The sequence below is a fragment of the Heterodontus francisci genome, unplaced genomic scaffold (genome assembly GCF_036365525.1).
Source record: "Heterodontus francisci isolate sHetFra1 unplaced genomic scaffold, sHetFra1.hap1 HAP1_SCAFFOLD_493, whole genome shotgun sequence".
Classification (NCBI taxonomy): domain Eukaryota; kingdom Metazoa; phylum Chordata; class Chondrichthyes; order Heterodontiformes; family Heterodontidae; genus Heterodontus; species Heterodontus francisci.
Genome location: NW_027141629.1, coordinates 187,195 through 205,397, shown reverse-complemented (window position 1 = coordinate 205,397; position 18,203 = coordinate 187,195).

Sequence of the window (18,203 nt, the reverse complement as noted above, 5' to 3'; positions counted from 1 at the left end):
TAGAAAGCAGAGAAAGCGACAGAAAGCAGAGAAAGAGGCAGAAAGCAGAGAAAGAGACAGAAAGCAGAGAAAGCGACAGAAAGCAGAGAAAGAGGCAGAAAGCAGAGAAGGAGACAGAAAGCAGAGAAAGCGGCAGAAAACAGAGAAAGAGGCATAAAGCAGAGAAAGTGGCAGAAAGCAGAGAAACAGGCAGAAGCCAGAGAAAGAGGCTGAAAGCAGAGAAAGAGACTGAAAGCAGAGAAAGAGACAGAAAGCATAGAAACAGACAGAAAGCAGAGAAAGAGGCAGAAAGCAGAGAAAGAGACAGTCAGCGGATCCAGGGTCAGAAAACAGAGAAAGAGGCAGAAAACAGATAAGGAGGCAGATTACAGAGAAAGAGACTGAAGCGGAGAAAGAAATAGAAAGTGGAGAAAGAGACAGAAAGCAGAGAAAGCGACAGATTGCAGAGAAAGAGACAGAAAGCAGAGAATGTGCCTGAAAGCAGAGAAAGAGGCAGAAAGCAGAGAAAGAGACAGAAAGCAGAGGAAGTGCCTGAAAGCAGAGAAAGAGGCAGAAAGCAGAGAAAGAGGGAGAAAGCAGAGAAAGACACAGAAAGCAGAGAAAGAGACAGAAAACAGAGAAAGAGGCAGAAAGCAGAGAAAGAGGCAGAAAGCAGAGGAAGAGACAGAAAGCAGAGAAAGAGAAAGAAAGCAGAGAAAGAGACAGAAAGCAGAGAAAGAGACAGAAAGCAGAGAAAGAGACAGATTGCAGAGAAAGAGACAGAAAGCAGAGAAAGTGCCAGATAGAAGAGAAAGAGACAGAAAGCAGAGAAAGAGACAGAAAGCAGAGAAAGAGAAAGAATGCAGAGAAAGTGCCAGAAAGCAGAGAAAGAGACAGATTGCAGAGAAAGAGAAAGAAAGCAGAGAAAGAGACAGAAAGGAGAGAAAGTGACAGACTGCGGATCCAGGGTCAGAAAACAGAGAAAGAGGCAGAAAACAGATAAGGAGGCAGATTACAGAGAAAGAGACTGAAGCGGAGAAAGAAATAGAAAGTGGTGAAAGAGACAGAAAGCAGAGAAAGCGACAGATTGCAGAGAAAGAGACAGAAAGCAGAGAATGTGCCTGAAAGCAGAGAACGAGACAGATTGCAGAGAAAGAGACGGAAAGCAGAGAAAGTGACAGAGAGCAGAGAAAGTGCCAGAAAGAAGAGAAGGAGACAGAAAGCAGAGAAAGAGACAGAAAGCAGAGAAAGAGAAAGAATGCAGAGAAAGTGCCAGAAAGCAGAGAAAGAGACAGTTTGCAGAGAAAGAGAAAGAAAGCAGAGAAAGAGACAGAAAGGAGAGAAAGTGACAGACTGCAGAGAAAGAGACAGAAAGCAGAGAAAGAGACAGATAGCAAAGAAAGCGCCAGAAAGCAGAGAAAGAGACAGAAAGCAGAGAAAGTGCCAGAAAGCAGAGAAATAGACAGATTGCAGAGAAAGAGACAGAAAGCAGAAAAAGAGACAGAAAGCAGAGAAAGTGCCTGAAAGCAGAGAAAGAGACAGATTGCAGAGAAAGAGACAGAAAGCAGAGAAAGAGACAGTCAGCGGATCCAGGGTAAGAAAACAGAGAAAGAGGCAGAAAACAGATAAGGAGGCAGATGACAGAGAAAGAGACAGAAAGCAGAGAAAGCGACAGAAAGCAGAGAAAGAGCCCAGAAAGCAGAGAAGGAGACAGAAAGCAGAGAAAGCTGCAGAAAACAGAGGAAGAGGCAGAAAGCAGAGAAAGTGGCAGAAAGCAGAGAAAGAGGCAGAAAGCAGAGAAAGAGACTGAAAGCAGAGAAAGAGACAGAAAGCATAGAAACAGACAGAAAGCAGAGAAAGAGGCAGAAAGCAGAGAAAGAGACAGTCAGCGGATACAGGGTCAGAAAACAGAGAAACAGACAGAAAGCAGAGGAAGAGACAGAAAGCAGAGAAAGTGAAAAAAGCAGAGAAAGTGCCAGAAAGCAGAGATGAGAAAGAAAGCAGAGAAAGTGCCAGAAAGCAGAGAAAGTGACAGAAAGCAGAGGAAGAGACAGATTGCAGAGAAAGAGACAGAAAGCAGAGAAAGCGACAGAAAGCAGAGAAGGTGACAGATTGCAGAGAAAGAGACAGAAAGCAGAGAAAGAGAAAGAAAGCAGAGAAAGAGGCAGAAAGCAGAGGAAGAGACAGAAAGCAGAGAAAGAGAAAGAAAGCAGAGAAAGAGACAGAAAGCAGAGAAAGAGATAGAAAGCAGAGAAAGCGACAGAAAGCAGAGAAAGAGGCAGAAAGCAGAGAAGGAGACAGAAAGCAGAGAAAGCGGCAGAAAACAGAGCAAGAGGCATATAGCAGAGAAAGTGGCAGAAAGCAGAGAAAGAGGCAGAAACCAGAGAAAGAGGCAGAAAGCAGAGAAAGAGACTGAAAGCAGAGAAAGAGACAGAAAGCATAGAAACAGACAGAAAGCAGAGAAAGAGGCAGAAAGCAGAGAAAGAGACAGTCAGCGGATCCAGGGTCAGAAAACAGAGAAAGAGGCAGAAAACAGATAAGGAGGCAGATTACAGAGAAAGAGACTGAAGCGGAGAAAGAAATAGAAAGTGGAGAAAGAGACAGAAAGCGGAGAAAGCGACTGATTGCAGAGAAAGAGACAGAAAGCAGAGAAAGAGACAGAAAGCAGAGAAAGCGAAGGATTGCAGAGAAAGAGACAGAAAGCAGAGGAAGTGTCTGAAAGCAGAGAAAGAGGCAGAAAGCAGAGAAAGAGGGAGAAAGCAGAGAAAGACACAGAAAGCAGAGAAAGAGACAGAAAACAGAGAAAGAGGCAGAAAGCAGAGTAAGAGGCAGAAAGCAGAGAAAGAGACAGAAAACAGAGAAAGAAACAGAAAGCAGAGAAAGTGCCAGAAAGGAGAGAACGAGACAGATTGCAGAGAAAGAGACGGAAAGCAGAGAAAGTGACAGCAAGCAGAGAAAGTGCCAGAAAGCAAAGAAAGAGACAGAAAGCAGAGAAAGAGACAGATTGCAGAGAAAGAGAAAGAAAGCAGAGAAAGAGACAGTAAGGAGAGAAAGTGACAGACTGCAGAGAAAGAGACAGAAAGCAGAGAAAGAGACAGAGAGCAAAGAAAGCGCCAGAAAGCAGAGAAAGAGACAGAAAGCAGAGAAAGTGCCAGAAAGCAGAGAAATAGACAGATTGCAGAGAAAGAGACAGAAAGCAGAAAAATAGACAGAAAGCAGAGAAAGTGCCATAAAGCAGAGAAAGAGACAGATTGCAGAGAAAGAGACAGAAAGCAGAGAAAGAGACAGAAAGCCTAGAAAGTGACAGAAAGCAGAGAATGATTCAGAAAGCAGAGAAAGAGACAGAAAGCAGAGAAAGAGACAGATTGCAGAGAAAGAGACAGAAAGCAGAGAAAGAGACAGAAAGGAGAGAAGGTGACAGATTGCAGAGAAAGAGACAGAAAGCAGAGAAAGAGACAGAAAGCAGAGAAAGTGGCAGAAAGCAGAGAAAGAGACAGAAATTAGAGAAAGTGCCAGAAAGCAGAGAAAGAGACAGATTGCAGAGAAAGAGAAAGAAAGCAGAGAAAGAGGCAGAAAGCAGAGGAAGAGACAGAAAGCAGAGAAAGAGAAAGAAAGCAGAGAAGAGACAGAAAGCAGAGAAAGCGACAGAAAGCAGAGAAAGAGGCAGAAAGCAGAGAAGGAGACAGAAAGCAGAGAAAGCGGCAGAAAACAGAGAAAGAGGCAGAAAGCAGAGAAAGTGGCAGAAAGCAGAGAAAGAGGCAGAAAGCAGAGAAAGAGACTGAAAGCAGAGAAAGAGACAGAAAGCATAGAAACAGACAGAAAGCAGAGAAAGAGGCAGAAAGCAGAGAAAGAGAAAGTCAGCGGATACAGTGTCAGAAAACAGAGAAAGAGGCAGAAAACAGAGAAGGAGGCAGATTACAGAGAAAGAGACTGAAGCGGAGAAAGAAACAGAAAGTGGAGAAAGAGACAGAAAGCAGAGAAAGAGACAGAAAGCAGAAAAAGAGACAGAAAACAGAGAAAGAGGCAGAAAGCAGAGAAAGAGGCAGAAATCAGAGAAAGAGACAGAAAGCAGAGAAAGTGACAGAAAGCAGAGAAAGTGCCAGAAAGCAGAGAAAGAGAAAGAAAGCAGAGAAAGTGCCAGAAAGCAGAGAAAGTGACAGAAAGCAGAGGAAGAGACAGATTGCAGAGAAAGAGACAGAAAGCAGAGAAAGCGACAGAAAGCAGAGAAGGTGACAGATTGCAGAGAAAGAGACAGAAAGCAGAGAAAGAGACAGAAAGCAGAGAAAGTGCCAGAAAGCAGAGAAAGAGACAGAAAGCAGAGAAAGTGCCAGAATGCAGAGAAAGAGACAGATTGCAGAGAAAGAGAAAGAAAGCAGAGAAAGAGGCAGAAAGCAGAGGAAGAGACAGAAAGCAGAGAAAGAGAAAGAAAGCAGAGAAAGAGACAGAAAGCAGAGAAAGAGACAGAAAGCAGAGAAAGCGACAGAAAGCAGAGAAAGAGGCAGAAAGCAGAGAAGGAGACAGAAAGCAGAGAAAGCGGCAGAAAACAGAGCAAGAGGCATAAAGCAGAGAAAGTGGCAGAAAGCAGAGAAAGAGGCAGAAACCAGAGAAAGAGGTAGAAAGCAGAGAAAGAGACTGAAAGCAGAGAAAGAGACAGAAAGCATAGAAACAGACAGAAAGCAGAGAAAGAGGCAGAAAGCAGAGAAAGAGACAGTCAGCGGATCCAGGGTCAGAAAACAGAGAAAGAGGCAGAAAACAGATAAGGAGGCAGATTACAGAGAAAGAGACTGAAGCGGAGAAAGAAATAGAAAGTGGAGAAAGAGACAGAAAGCGGAGAAAGCGACTGATTGCAGAAAAAGAGACAGAAAGCAGAGAAAGTGCCTGAAAGCAGAGAAAGAGGCAGAAAGCAGAGAAAGAGACAGAAAGCAGAGAAAGCGAAGGATTGCAGAGAAAGAGACAGAAAGCAGAGGAAGTGCCTGAAAGCAGAGAAAGAGGCAGAAAGCAGAGAAAGAGGGAGAAAGCAGAGAAAGACACAGAAAGCAGAGAAAGAGACAGAAAACAGAGAAAGCGGCAGAAAGCAGAGTAAGAGGTAGAAAGCAGAGAAAGAGACAGAAAACAGAGAAAGAAACAGAAAGCAGAGAAAGTGCCAGAAAGGAGAGAACGAGACAGATTGCAGAGAAAGAGACGGAAAGCAGAGAAAGTGACAGCAAGCAGAGAAAGTGCCAGAAAGCAAAGAAAGAGACAGAAAGCAGAGAAAGAGACAGATTGCAGAGAAAGAGACAGTAAGGAGAGAAAGTGACAGACTGCAGAGAAAGAGACAGAAAGCAGAGAAAGACACAGAGAGCAAAGAAAGCGCCAGAAAGCAGAGAAAGAGACAGAAAGCAGAGAAAGTGCCAGAAAGCAGAGAAATAGACAGATTGCAGAGAAAGAGACAGAAAGCAGAAAAAGAGACAGAAAGCAGAGAAAGTGCCATAAAGCAGAGAAAGGGACAGATTGCAGAGAAAGAGACAGAAAGCAGAGAAAGAGACAGAAAGCCTAGAAAGTGACAGAAAGCAGAGAATGATTCAGAAAGCAGAGAAAGAGACAGAAAGCAGAGAAAGAGACAGATTGCAGAGAAAGAGACAGAAAGCAGAGAAAGAGACAGAAAGGAGAGAAGGTGACAGATTGCAGAGAAAGAGACAGAAAGCAGAGAAAGAGACAGAAAGCAGAGAAAGTGGCAGAAAGCAGAGAAAGAGACAGAAATCAGAGAAAGTGCCAGAAAGCAGAGAAAGAGACAGATTGCAGAGAAAGAGAAAGAAAGCAGAGAAAGAGGCAGAAAGCAGAGGAAGAGACAGAAAGCAGAGAAAGAGAAAGAAAGCCGAGAAGAGACAGAAAGCAGAGAAAGCGACAGAAAGCAGAGAAAGAGGCAGAAAGCAGAGAAGGAGACAGAAAGCAGAGAAAGCGGCAGAAAACAGAGAAAGAGGCAGAAAGCAGAGAAAGTGGCAGAAAGCAGAGAAAGAGGCAGAAAGCAGAGAAAGAGACTGAAAGCAGAGAAAGAGACAGAAAGCATAGAAACAGACAGAAAGCAGAGAAAGAGGCAGAAAGCAGAGAAAGAGAGAGTCAGCGGATACAGGGTCAGAAAACAGAGAAAGAGGCAGAAAACAGAGATGGAGGCAGATTACAGAGAAAGAGACAGAAGCGGAGAAAGAAACAGAAAGTGGAGAAAGAGACAGAAAGCAGAGAAAGAGACAGAAAGCAGAGAAAGAGACAGAAATCAGAGAAAGTGCCAGAAAGCAGAGAAAGAGACAGATTGCAGAGAAAGAGAAAGAAAGCAGAGAAAGAGGCTGAAAGCAGAGGAAGAGACAGAAAGCAGAGAAAGAGAAAGAAAGCAGAGAAGAGACAGAAAGCAGAGAAAGAGACAGAAAGCAGAGAAAGCGACAGAAAGCAGAGAAAGAGGCAGAAAGCAGAGACGGAGACAGAAAGCAGAAAAAGCGGCAGAAAGCAGAGAAGGAGGCAGATTACAGAGAAAGAGACTGAAGCGGAGAAAGAAACAGAAAGTGGAGAAAGAGACAGAAAGCAGAGAAAGAGACAGAAAGCAGAGAAAGAGACAGAAAACAGAGAAAGAGGCAGAAAGCAGAGAAAGAGGCAGAAAGCAGAGAAAGGGACAGAAAGCAGAGAAAGAGACAGAAAACAGAGAAAGAGGCAGAAAGCAGAGTAAGAGGCAGAAAGCAGAGAAAGAGACGGAAAACAGAGAAAGATGCAGAACGCAGAGAAAGACACAGAAAGCAGAGAAAGTACCAGAAAGGAGAGAACGAGACAGATTGCAGAGCAAGAGACAGAAAGCAGAGAAAGTGACCGAAAGCAGAGAAAGTGCCAGAAAGCAGAGAAAGAGACAGAAAGCAGAGAAAGAGACAGAAAGCGGAGAAAGTGACAGAAAGCAGAGAAAGCGCCAGAAAGCAGAGATAGAGACAGAAAGCAGAGAAAGTGCCAGAAAGCAGAGAAAGAGACAGATTGCAGAGAAAGAGACAGAAAGCAGAAAAAGAGACAGAAAGCAGAGGAAGTGCCAGAAAGCAGAGAAAGCGACAGAAAGCAGAGAATGATTCAGAAAGCGGAGAAAGTGCCAGAAAGCAGAGAAAGAGACAGAAAGCAGGGAAATAGACAGAAAGCAGAGAATGCGACAGAAAGCAGAGAAAGAGATGGAAAGCAGAGAAGTAGACAGAAAGCAGAAAAAGAGTCAGAAAACAGAGGAAGAGACAAATTGCACAGAAAGAGACTGAAGCGGAGAAAGAGACAGAAAGCGGAGAAACAGACAGAAAGCAGAGAAAGAGACAGAAAGCGGAGAAAGAGACAGAATGCAGAGAAAGAGACAGAAAGCAGAGAAAGTGCCTGAAAGCAGGGAAAGAGGCAGAAAGCAGAGAAAGAGACAGAAAGCAGAGAAAGAGACAGAAAGCGGAGAAAGAGACAGAAAGAGGAGAAAGATACAGAAAGCAGAGAAAGTGCCTGAAAGCAGGGAAAGAGGCAGAAAGCAGAGAAAGAGACAGATTGCAGAGAAAGAGACAGAAAGCAGAGAAAGAGACAGAGAGCAAAGAAAGCGCCAGAAAGCAGAGAAAGAGACAGAAAGCAGAGAAAGAGACAGAAAGCGGAGAAAGAGACAGAAAGCGGAGAAAGATACAGAAAGCAGAGAAAGTGCCTGAAAGCAGGGAAAGAGGCAGAAAGCAGAGAAAGAGACAGATTGCAGAGAAAGAGACAGAAAGCAGAGAAAGAGGCAGAAAGCAGAGAAAGAGACAGAAAGCAGAGAGAGAGACAGAAAGCAGAGAAAGAGTCAGATTGCAGAGAAAGAGACAGAAATCAGAGAAAGTGCCAGAAAGCAGAGTATGAGACAGAAAGCAGAGAAAGAGACAGAAAGCAGAGAAGTAGACAGAAAGCAGAGAAAGAGTCAGAAAACAGAGGAAGAGACAAATTGCACAGAAAGAGACTGAAGCGGAGAAAGAGACAGAAAGCGGAGAAAGAGACAGAAAGCAGAGAAAGAGACAGAAAGCGGAGAAAGAGACAGAAAGCAGAGAAAGAGACAGAAAGCAGAGAAAGTGCCTGAAAGCAGGGAAAGAGGCAGAAAGCAGAGAAAGAGACAGAAAGCAGAGAAAGAGACAGAAAGCGGAGAAAGAGACAGAAAGCGGAGAAAGATACAGAAAGCAGAGAAAGTGCCTGAAAGCAGGGAAAGAGGCAGAAAGCAGAGAAAGAGACAGATTGCAGAGAAAGAGACAGAAAGCAGAGAAAGAGACAGAAAGCAGAGCAGGAGACAGAAAGCAGAGAAAGAGGCAGAAAGCAGAGAAAGAGACAGAATGCAGAGAAAGCGAAAGATTGCAGAGAAAGAGACAGAAAGCAGAGGAAGTGCCTGAAAGCAGAGAAAGAGGCAGAAAGCAGAGAAAGAGGGAGAAAGCAGAGAAAGACACAGAAAGCAGAGAAAGAGACAGAAAACAGAGAAAGAGGCAGAAAGCAGAGTAAGAGGCAGAAAGCAGAGAAAGAGCACAAAACAGAGAAAGAGACAGAAAGCAGAGAAAGTGCCAGAAAGGAGAGAACGAGACAGATTGCAGAGAAAGAGACAGAAAGCAGAGAAAGTGACAGAAAGCAGAGAAAGAGCCAGAAAGCAGAGAAAGAGACAGAAAGCAGAGAAAGAGACAGAAAGCAGAGAAAGAGAAAGAATGCAGAGAAAGTGCCAGAAAGCAGAGAAAGAGACAGATTGCAGAGAAAGAGACAGAAAGCAGAGAAAGAGACAGAGAGCAAAGAAAGCGCCAGAAAGCAGAGAAAGAGACAGAAAGCAGAGAAAGTGCCAGAAAGCAGAGAAATAGACAGATTGCAGAGAAAGAGACAGAAAGCAGAAAAAGAGACAGAAAGCAGAGAAAGAGCCATAAAGCAGAGAAATAGACAGATTGCATAGAAAGAGACAGAAAGCAGAGAAAGAGACAGAAAGCCGAGAAAGTGACAGAAAGCAGAGAATGATTCAGAAAGCAGAGAAAGTGCCAGAAAGCAGAGAAAGAGACAGAAAGCAGAGAAAGTGACAGAAAGCAGAGAAAGAGAAAGAAAGCAGAGAAAGAGACTGAAGCAGAGAAAGTGCCAGAAAGCAGAGAAAGAGACAGATTGCAGAGAAAGAGACAGAAAGCAGAGAAAGAGACAGAAAGGACAGAAGGTGACAGATTGCAGAGAAAGAGACAGAAAGCAGAGAAAGAGACAGAAAGCAGAGAAAGTGCCAGAAAGCAGAGAAAGAGACAGAAAGCAGAGAAAGTGCCAGAAAGCAGAGAAAGAGACTGAAAGCAGAGAAAGAGACAGAAAGCATAGAAACAGATAGAAAGCAGAGAACGAGGCAGAAAGCAGAGAAAGAGGCAGAAAACAGAGAAGGAGGCAGATTACAGAGAAAGAGACTGAAGCGGAGAAAGAAACAGAAAGTGGAGAAAGAGACAGAAAGCAGAGAAAGAGGGAGAAAGCAGAGAAAGAGGCAGAAAGCAGAGGAAGAGACAGAAAGCAGAGAAAGAGAAAGAAAGCAGAGAAGAGACAGAAAGCAGAGAAAGAGGGAGAAAGCAGAGAAAGAGGCAGAAAGCAGAGGAAGAGACAGAAAGCAGAGAAAGAGAAAGAAAGCAGAGAAGAGACAGAAAGCAGAGAAAGAGACAGAAAGCAGAGAAAGCGACAGAAAGCAGAGAAAGAGGCAGAAAGCAGAGAAGGAGACAGAAAGCAGAGAAAGCGGCAGAAAACAGAGAAAGAGGCAGAAAGCAGAGAAAGTGGCAGAAAGCAGACAAAGAGGCAGAAAGCAGAGAAAGAGACTGAAAGCAGAGAAAGAGACAGAAAGCATAGAAACAGATAGAAAGCAGAGAACGAGGCAGAAAGCAGAGAAAGAGGCAGAAAACAGAGAAGGAGGCAGATTACAGAGAAAGAGACTGAAGCGGAGAAAGAAACAGAAAGTGGAGAAAGAGACAGAAAGCAGAGAAAGAGGGAGAAAGCAGAGAAAGACACAGAAAGCAGAGAAAGAGACAGAAAACAGAGAAAGAGGCAGAAAGCAGAGTAAGAGGCAGAAAGCAGAGAAAGAGCAGAAAACAGAGAAAGAGACAGAAAGCAGAGAAAGTGCCAGAAAGGAGAGAACGAGACAGATTGCAGAGAAAGAGACAGAAAGCAGAGAAAGTGACAGAAAGCAGAGAAAGAGCCAGAAAGCAGAGAAAGTGCCAGAAAGGAGAGAACGAGACAGATGGCAGAGAAAGAGACAGAAAGCAGAGAAAGTGACAGAAAGCAGAGAAAAAGCCAGAAAGCAGAGAAAGAGACAGAAAGCAGAGAAAGAGACAGAAAGCAGAGAAAGAGAAAGAATGCAGAGAAAGTGCCAGAAAGCAGAGAAAGAGACAGATTGCAGAGAAAGAGACAGAAAGCAGAGAAAGAGACAGAGAGCAAAGAAAGCGCCAGAAAGCAGAGAAAGAGACAGAAAGCAGAGGATGTGCCTGAAAGCAGAGAAAGAGGCAGAAAGCAGAGAAAGAGGGAGAAAGCAGAGAAAGACACAGAAAGCAGAGAAAGAGACAGAAAACAGAGAAAGAGGCAGAAAGCAGAGTAAGAGGCAGAAAGCAGAGAAAGAGCAGAAAACAGATAAAGAGACAGAAAGCAGAGAAAGTGCCAGAAGGGAGAGAACGAGACAGATTGCAGAGAAAGAGACAGAAAGCAGAGAAAGTGACAGAAAGCAGAGAAAGAGCCAGAAAGCAGAGAAAGAGACAGAAAGCAGAGAAAGAGACAGAAAGCAGAGAAAGAGAAAGAATGCAGAGAAAGTGCCAGAAAGCAGAGAAAGAGACAGATTGCAGAGAAAGAGACAGAAAGCAGAGAAAGAGACAGATTGCAGAGAAAGAGACAGAAAGCAGAGAAAGAGACAGAGAGCAAAGAAAGCGCCAGAAAGCAGAGAAAGAGAAAGAATGCAGAGAAAGTGCCAGAAAGCAGAGAAAGAGACAGATTGCAGAGAAAGAGACAGAAAGCAGAGAAAGAGACAGAGAGCAAAGAAAGCGCCAGAAAGCAGAGAAAGAGACAGAAAGCAGAGAAAGTGCCAGAAAGCAGAGAAATAGACAGATTGCAGAGAAAGAGACCTAAAGCAGAAAAAGAGACAGAAAGCAGAGAAAGTGCCATAAAGCAGAGAAAGAGACAGATTGCAGAGAAAGTGCCAGAAAGCAGAGAAAGAGACAGAAAGCAGAGAAAGTGACAGAAAGCACAGAAAGTGCCAGAAAGCAGAGAAAGAGACAGAAAGCATAGAAACAGATAGAAAGCAGAGAACGAGGCAGAAAGCAGAGAAAGAGGCAGAAAACAGAGAAGGAGGCAGATTACAGAGAAAGAGACTGAAGCGGAGAAAGAAACAGAAAGTGGAGAAAGAGACAGAAAGCAGAGAAAGAGGGAGAAAGCAGAGAAAGAGGCAGAAAGCAGAGGAAGAGACAGAAAGCAGAGAAAGAGAAAGAAAGCAGAGAAGAGACAGAAAGCAGAGAAAGAGGGAGAAAGCAGAGAAAGAGGCAGAAAGCAGAGGAAGAGACAGAAAGCAGAGAAAGAGAAAGAAAGCAGAGAAGAGACAGAAAGCAGAGAAAGAGACAGAAAGCAGAGAAAGCGACAGAAAGCAGAGAAAGAGGCAGAAAGCAGAGAAGGAGACAGAAAGCAGAGAAAGCGGCAGAAAACAGAGAAAGAGGCAGAAAGCAGAGAAAGTGGCAGAAAGCAGACAAAGAGGCAGAAAGCAGAGAAAGAGACTGAAAGCAGAGAAAGAGACAGAAAGCATAGAAACAGATAGAAAGCAGAGAACGAGGCAGAAAGCAGAGAAAGAGGCAGAAAACAGAGAAGGAGGCAGATTACAGAGAAAGAGACTGAAGCGGAGAAAGAAACAGAAAGTGGAGAAAGAGACAGAAAGCAGAGAAAGAGGGAGAAAGCAGAGAAAGACACAGAAAGCAGAGAAAGAGACAGAAAACAGAGAAAGAGGCAGAAAGCAGAGTAAGAGGCAGAAAGCAGAGAAAGAGCAGAAAACAGAGAAAGAGACAGAAAGCAGAGAAAGTGCCAGAAAGGAGAGAACGAGACAGATTGCAGAGAAAGAGACAGAAAGCAGAGAAAGTGACAGAAAGCAGAGAAAGAGCCAGAAAGCAGAGAAAGTGCCAGAAAGGAGAGAACGAGACAGATGGCAGAGAAAGAGACAGAAAGCAGAGAAAGTGACAGAAAGCAGAGAAAAAGCCAGAAAGCAGAGAAAGAGACAGAAAGCAGAGAAAGAGACAGAAAGCAGAGAAAGAGAAAGAATGCAGAGAAAGTGCCAGAAAGCAGAGAAAGAGACAGATTGCAGAGAAAGAGACAGAAAGCAGAGAAAGAGACAGAGAGCAAAGAAAGCGCCAGAAAGCAGAGAAAGAGACAGAAAGCAGAGAAAGTGCCAGAAAGCAGAGAAATAGACAGATTGCAGAGAAAGAGACCTAAAGCAGAAAAAGAGACAGAAAGCAGAGAAAGTGCCATAAAGCAGAGAAAGAGACAGATTGCAGAGAAAGAGACAGAAAGCAGAGAAAGAGACAGAGAGCAAAGAAAGCGCCAGAAAGCAGAGAAAGAGAAAGAATGCAGAGAAAGTGCCAGAAAGCAGAGAAAGAGACAGATTGCAGAGAAAGAGACAGAAAGCAGAGAAAGAGACAGAGAGCAAAGAAAGCGCCAGAAAGCAGAGAAAGAGACAGAAAGCAGAGAAAGTGCCAGAAAGCAGAGAAATAGACAGATTGCAGAGAAAGAGACCTAAAGCAGAAAAAGAGACAGAAAGCAGAGAAAGTGCCATAAAGCAGAGAAAGAGACAGATTGCAGAGAAAGTGCCAGAAAGCAGAGAAAGAGACAGAAAGCAGAGAAAGTGACAGAAAGCAGAGAAAGTGCCAGAAAGCAGAGAAAGAGACAGAAAGCAGAGAAAGAGACAGAAAGCAGAGAAAGAGAAAGAAAGCAGGGAAAGAGACTGAAGCAGAGTAAGTGCCAGAAAGCAGAGAAAGAGACAGATTGCAGAGAAAGAGACAGAAAGCAGAGAAAGAGACAGAAAGTAGAGAAGGTGACAGATTGCAGAGAAAGAGACAGAAAGCAGAGAAAGAGACAGAAAGCAGAGAAAGTGCCAGAAAGCAGAGAAAGAGACAGAAAGCAGAGAAAGTGGCAGAAAGCAGAGAAAGAGACAGATTGCAGAGAAAGAGAAAGAAAGCAGAGAACGAGGCAGAAAGCAGAGGAAGAGACAGAAAGCAGAGAAAGAGAAAGAAAGCAGAGAAGAGACAGAAAGCAGAGAAAGAGACAGAAAGCAGAGAAAGCGACAGAAAGCAGAGAAAGAGGCAGAAAGCAGAGAAGGAGACAGAAAGCTGAGAAAGCGGCAGAAAACAGAGAAAGAGGCAGAAAGCAGAGAAAGTGGCAGAAAACAGAGAAAGAGGCAGAAAGCAGAGAAAGAGACTGAAAGCAGAGAAAGAGACAGAAAGCATAGAAACAGATAGAAAGCAGAGAACGAGGCAGAAAGCAGAGAAAGAGGCAGAAAACAGAGAAGGAGCCAGATTACAGAGAAAGAGAAAGAAGCGGAGAAAGAAACAGAAAGTGGAGAAAGAGACAGAAAGCAGAGAAAGAGACAGAAAGCAGAGAAAGAGACGGAAAACAGAGAAAGAGGCAGAAAGCAGAGAAAGAGGCAGAAAGCAGAGAAAGAGACAGAAAGCAAAGAAAGACACAGAAAGCAGAGAAAGAGACAGAAAACAGAGAAAGAGGCAGAAAGCAGAGTAAGAGGCAGAAAGCAGAGAAAGAGACAGAAAACAGAGAAAGATGCAGAACGCAGAGAAAGACACAGAAAGCAGAGAAAGAGACAGATTGCAGAGAAAGAGACAGAAAGCAGAGAAAGAGACAGAAAGGAGAGAAGGTGACAGATTGCAGAGAAAGAGACAGAAAGCAGAGAAAGAGACAGAAAGCAGAGAAAGTGCCAGAAAGCAGAGAAAGAGACAGAAAGCAGAGAAAGTGCCAGAAAGCAGAGAAAGAGACAGATTGCAGAGAAAGAGAAAGAAAGCAGAGAAAGAGGCAGAAAGCAGAGGAAGAGACAGAAAGCAGAGAAAGAGACAGAAAGCAGAGAAAGCGACAGAAAGCAGAGAAAGAGGCAGAAAGCAGAGAAGGAGACAGAAAGCTGAGAAAGCGGCAGAAAACAGAGAAAGAGGCAGAAAGCAGAGAAAGTGGCAGAAAGCAGAGAAAGAGGCAGAAAGCAGAGAAAGGGACTGAAAGCAGAGAAAGAGACAGAAAGCATAGAAACAGATAGAAAGCAGAGAACGAGGCAGAAAGCAGAGAAAGAGGCAGAAAACAGAGAAGGAGGCAGATTACAGAGAAAGAGACTGAAGCGGAGAAAGAAACAGAAAGTGGACAAAGAGACAGAAATCAGAGAAAGAGGGAGAAAGCAGAGAAAGACACAGAAAGCAGAGAAAGAGACAGAAAACAGAGAAAGAGGCAGAAAGCAGAGTAAGAGGCAGAAAGCAGAGAAAGAGCAGAAAACAGAGAAAGAGACAGAAAGCTGAGAAAGTGCCAGAAAGGAGAGAACGAGAAAGATTGCAGAGAAAGAGACAGAAAGCAGAGAAAGTGACAGAAAGCAGAGAAAAAGCCGGAAAGCAGAGAAAGTGCCAGAAAGGAGAGAACGAGACAGATTGCAGAGAAAGAGACAGAAAGCAGAGAAAGTGACAGAAAGAAGAGAAAGAGCCAGAAAGCAGAGAAAGAGACAGAAAGCAGAGAAAGTGTCAGAAAGCAGAGAAAGAGAAAGAATGCAGAGAAAGTGCCAGAAAGCAGAGAAAGAGACAGATTGCAGAGAAAGAGACAGAAAGCAGAGAAAGAGACAGAGAGCAAAGAAAGCGCCAGAAAGCAGAGAAAGAGACAGAAAGCAGAGGAAGTGCCTGAAAGCAGAGAAAGAGGCAGAAAGCAGAGAAAGAGGGAGAAAGCAGAGAAAGACACAGAAAGCAGAGAAAGAGACAGAAAACAGAGAAAGAGGCAGAAAGCAGAGTAAGAGGCAGAGAGGAAAGAAAGCGCCAGAAAGCAGAGAAAGAGACAGAAAGCAGAGAAAGTGCCAGAAAGCAGAGAAATAGACAGATTGCAGAGAAAGAGACAGAAAGCAGAAGAAGAGACAGAAAGCAGAGAAAGTGCCATAAAGCGGAGAAAGAGACAGATTGCAGGGAAAGAGACAGAAAGCAGAGAAAGTGACAGAAAGCAGAGAAAGAGCCAGAAAGCAGAGAAAGAGACAGAAAGCAGAGAAAGAGACAGAAAGCAGAGAAAGAGAAAGAATGCAGAGAAAGTGCCAGAAAGCAGAGAAAGAGACAGATTGCAGAGAAAGAGACAGAAAGCAGAGAAAGAGACAGAGAGCAAAGAAAGCGCCAGAAAGCAGAGAAAGAGAAAGAATGCAGAGAAAGTGCCAGAAAGCAGAGAAAGAGACAGATTGCAGAGAAAGAGACAGAAAGCAGAGAAAGAGACAGAGAGCAAAGAAAGCGCCAGAAAGCAGAGAAAGAGACAGAAAGCAGAGAAAGTGCCAGAAAGCAGAGAAATAGACAGATTGCAGAGAAAGAGACCTAAAGCAGAAAAAGAGACAGAAAGCAGAGAAAGTGCCATAAAGCAGAGAAAGAGACAGATTGCAGAGAAAGTGCCAGAAAGCAGAGAAAGAGACAGAAAGCAGAGAAAGTGACAGAAAGCAGAGAAAGTGCCAGAAAGCAGAGAAAGAGACAGAAAGCAGAGAAAGAGACAGAAAGCAGAGAAAGAGAAAGAAAGCAGGGAAAGAGACTGAAGCAGAGTAAGTGCCAGAAAGCAGAGAAAGAGACAGATTGCAGAGAAAGAGACAGAAAGCAGAGAAAGAGACAGAAAGTAGAGAAGGTGACAGATTGCAGAGAAAGAGACAGAAAGCAGAGAAAGAGACAGAAAGCAGAGAAAGTGCCAGAAAGCAGAGAAAGAGACAGAAAGCAGAGAAAGTGGCAGAAAGCAGAGAAAGAGACAGATTGCAGAGAAAGTGAAAGAAAGCAGAGAACGAGGCAGAAAGCAGAGGAAGAGACAGAAAGCAGAGAAAGAGAAAGAAAGCAGAGAAGAGACAGAAAGCAGAGAAAGAGACAGAAAGCAGAGAAAGCGACAGAAAGCAGAGAAAGAGGCAGAAAGCAGAGAAGGAGACAGAAAGCTGAGAAAGCGGCAGAAAACAGAGAAAGAGGCAGAAAGCAGAGAAAGTGGCAGAAAACAGAGAAAGAGGCAGAAAGCAGAGAAAGAGACTGAAAGCAGAGAAAGAGACAGAAAGCATAGAAACAGATAGAAAGCAGAGAACGAGGCAGAAAGCAGAGAAAGAGGCAGAAAACAGAGAAGGAGCCAGATTACAGAGAAAGAGACTGAAGCGGAGAAAGAAACAGAAAGTGGAGAAAGAGACAGAAAGCAGAGAAAGAGACAGAAAGCAGAGAAAGAGACGGAAAACAGAGAAAGAGGCAGAAAGCAGAGAAAGAGGCAGAAAGCAGAGAAAGAGACAGAAAGCAAAGAAAGACACAGAAAGCAGAGAAAGAGACAGAAAACAGAGAAAGAGGCAGAAAGCAGAGTAAGAGGCAGAAAGCAGAGAAAGAGACAGAAAACAGAGAAAGATGCAGAACGCAGAGAAAGACACAGAAAGCAGAGAAAGAGACAGATTGCAGAGAAAGAGACAGAAAGCAGAGAAAGAGACAGAAAGGAGAGAAGGTGACAGATTGCAGAGAAAGAGACAGAAAGCAGAGAAAGAGACAGAAAGCAGAGAAAGTGCCAGAAAGCAGAGAAAGAGACAGAAAGCAGAGAAAGTGCCAGAAAGCAGAGAAAGAGACAGATTGCAGAGAAAGAGAAAGAAAGCAGAGAAGAGACACAAAGCAGAGAAAGAGACAGAAAGCAGAGAAAGCGACAGAAAGCAGAGAAAGAGGCAGAAAGCAGAGAAGGAGACAGAAAGCTGAGAAAGCGGCAGAAAACAGAGAAAGAGGCAGAAAGCAGAGAAAGTGGCAGAAAGCAGAGAAAGAGGCAGAAAGCAGAGAAAGGGACTGAAAGCAGAGAAAGAGACAGAAAGCATAGAAACAGATAGAAAGCAGAGAACGAGGCAGAAAGCAGAGAAAGAGGCAGAAAACAGAGAAGGAGGCAGATTACAGAGAAAGAGACTGAAGCGGAGAAAGAAACAGAAAGTGGACAAAGAGACAGAAATCAGAGAAAGAGGGAGAAAGCAGAGAAAGACACAGAAAGCAGAGAAAGAGACAGAAAACAGAGAAAGAGGCAGAAAGCAGAGTAAGAGGCAGAAAGCAGAGAAAGAGCAGAAAACAGAGAAAGAGACAGAAAGCTGAGAAAGTGCCAGAAAGGAGAGAAAGAGACAGATTGCAGAGAAAGAGACAGAAAGCAGAGAAAGTGACAGAAAGAAGAGAAAGAGCCAGAAAGCAGAGAAAGAGACAGAAAGCAGAGAAAGTGACAGAAAGCGGAGAAAGAGCCGGAAAGCAGAGAAAGTGCCAGAAAGGAGAGAACGAGACAGATTGCAGAGAAAGAGACAGAAAGCAGAGAAAGTGACAGAAAGAAGAGAAAGAGCCAGAAAGCAGAGAAAGAGACAGAAAGCAGAGAAAGAGTCAGAAAGCAGAGAAAGAGAAAGAATGCAGAGAAAGTGCCAGAAAGCAGAGAAAGAGACAGATTGCAGAGAAAGAGACAGAAAGCAGAGAAAGAGACAGAGAGCAAAGAAAGCGCCAGAAAGCAGAGAAAGAGACAGAAAGCAGAGGAAGTGCCTGAAAGCAGAGAAAGAGGCAGAAAGCAGAGAAAGAGGGAGAAAGCAGAGAAAGACACAGAAAGCAGAGAAAGAGACAGAAAACAGAGAAAGAGGCAGAAAGCAGAGTAAGAGGCAGAGAGGAAAGAAAGCGCCAGAAAGCAGAGAAAGAGACAGAAAGCAGAGAAAGTGCCAGAAAGCAGAGAAATAGACAGATTGCAGAGAAAGAGACAGAAAGCAGAAGAAGAGACAGAAAGCAGAGAAAGTGCCATAAAGCGGAGAAAGAGACAGATTGCAGGGAAAGAGACAGAAAGCAGAGAAAGTGACAGAAAGCAGAGAAAGAGCCAGAAAGCAGAGAAAGAGACAGAAAGCAGAGAAAGAGACAGAAAGCAGAGAAAGAGAAAGAATGCAGAGAAAGTGCCAGAAAGCAGAGAAAGAGACAGATTGCAGAGAAAGAGACAGAAAGCAGAGAAAGAGACAGAGAGCAAAGAAAGCGCCAGAAAGCAGAGAAAGAGAAAGAATGCAGAGAAAGTGC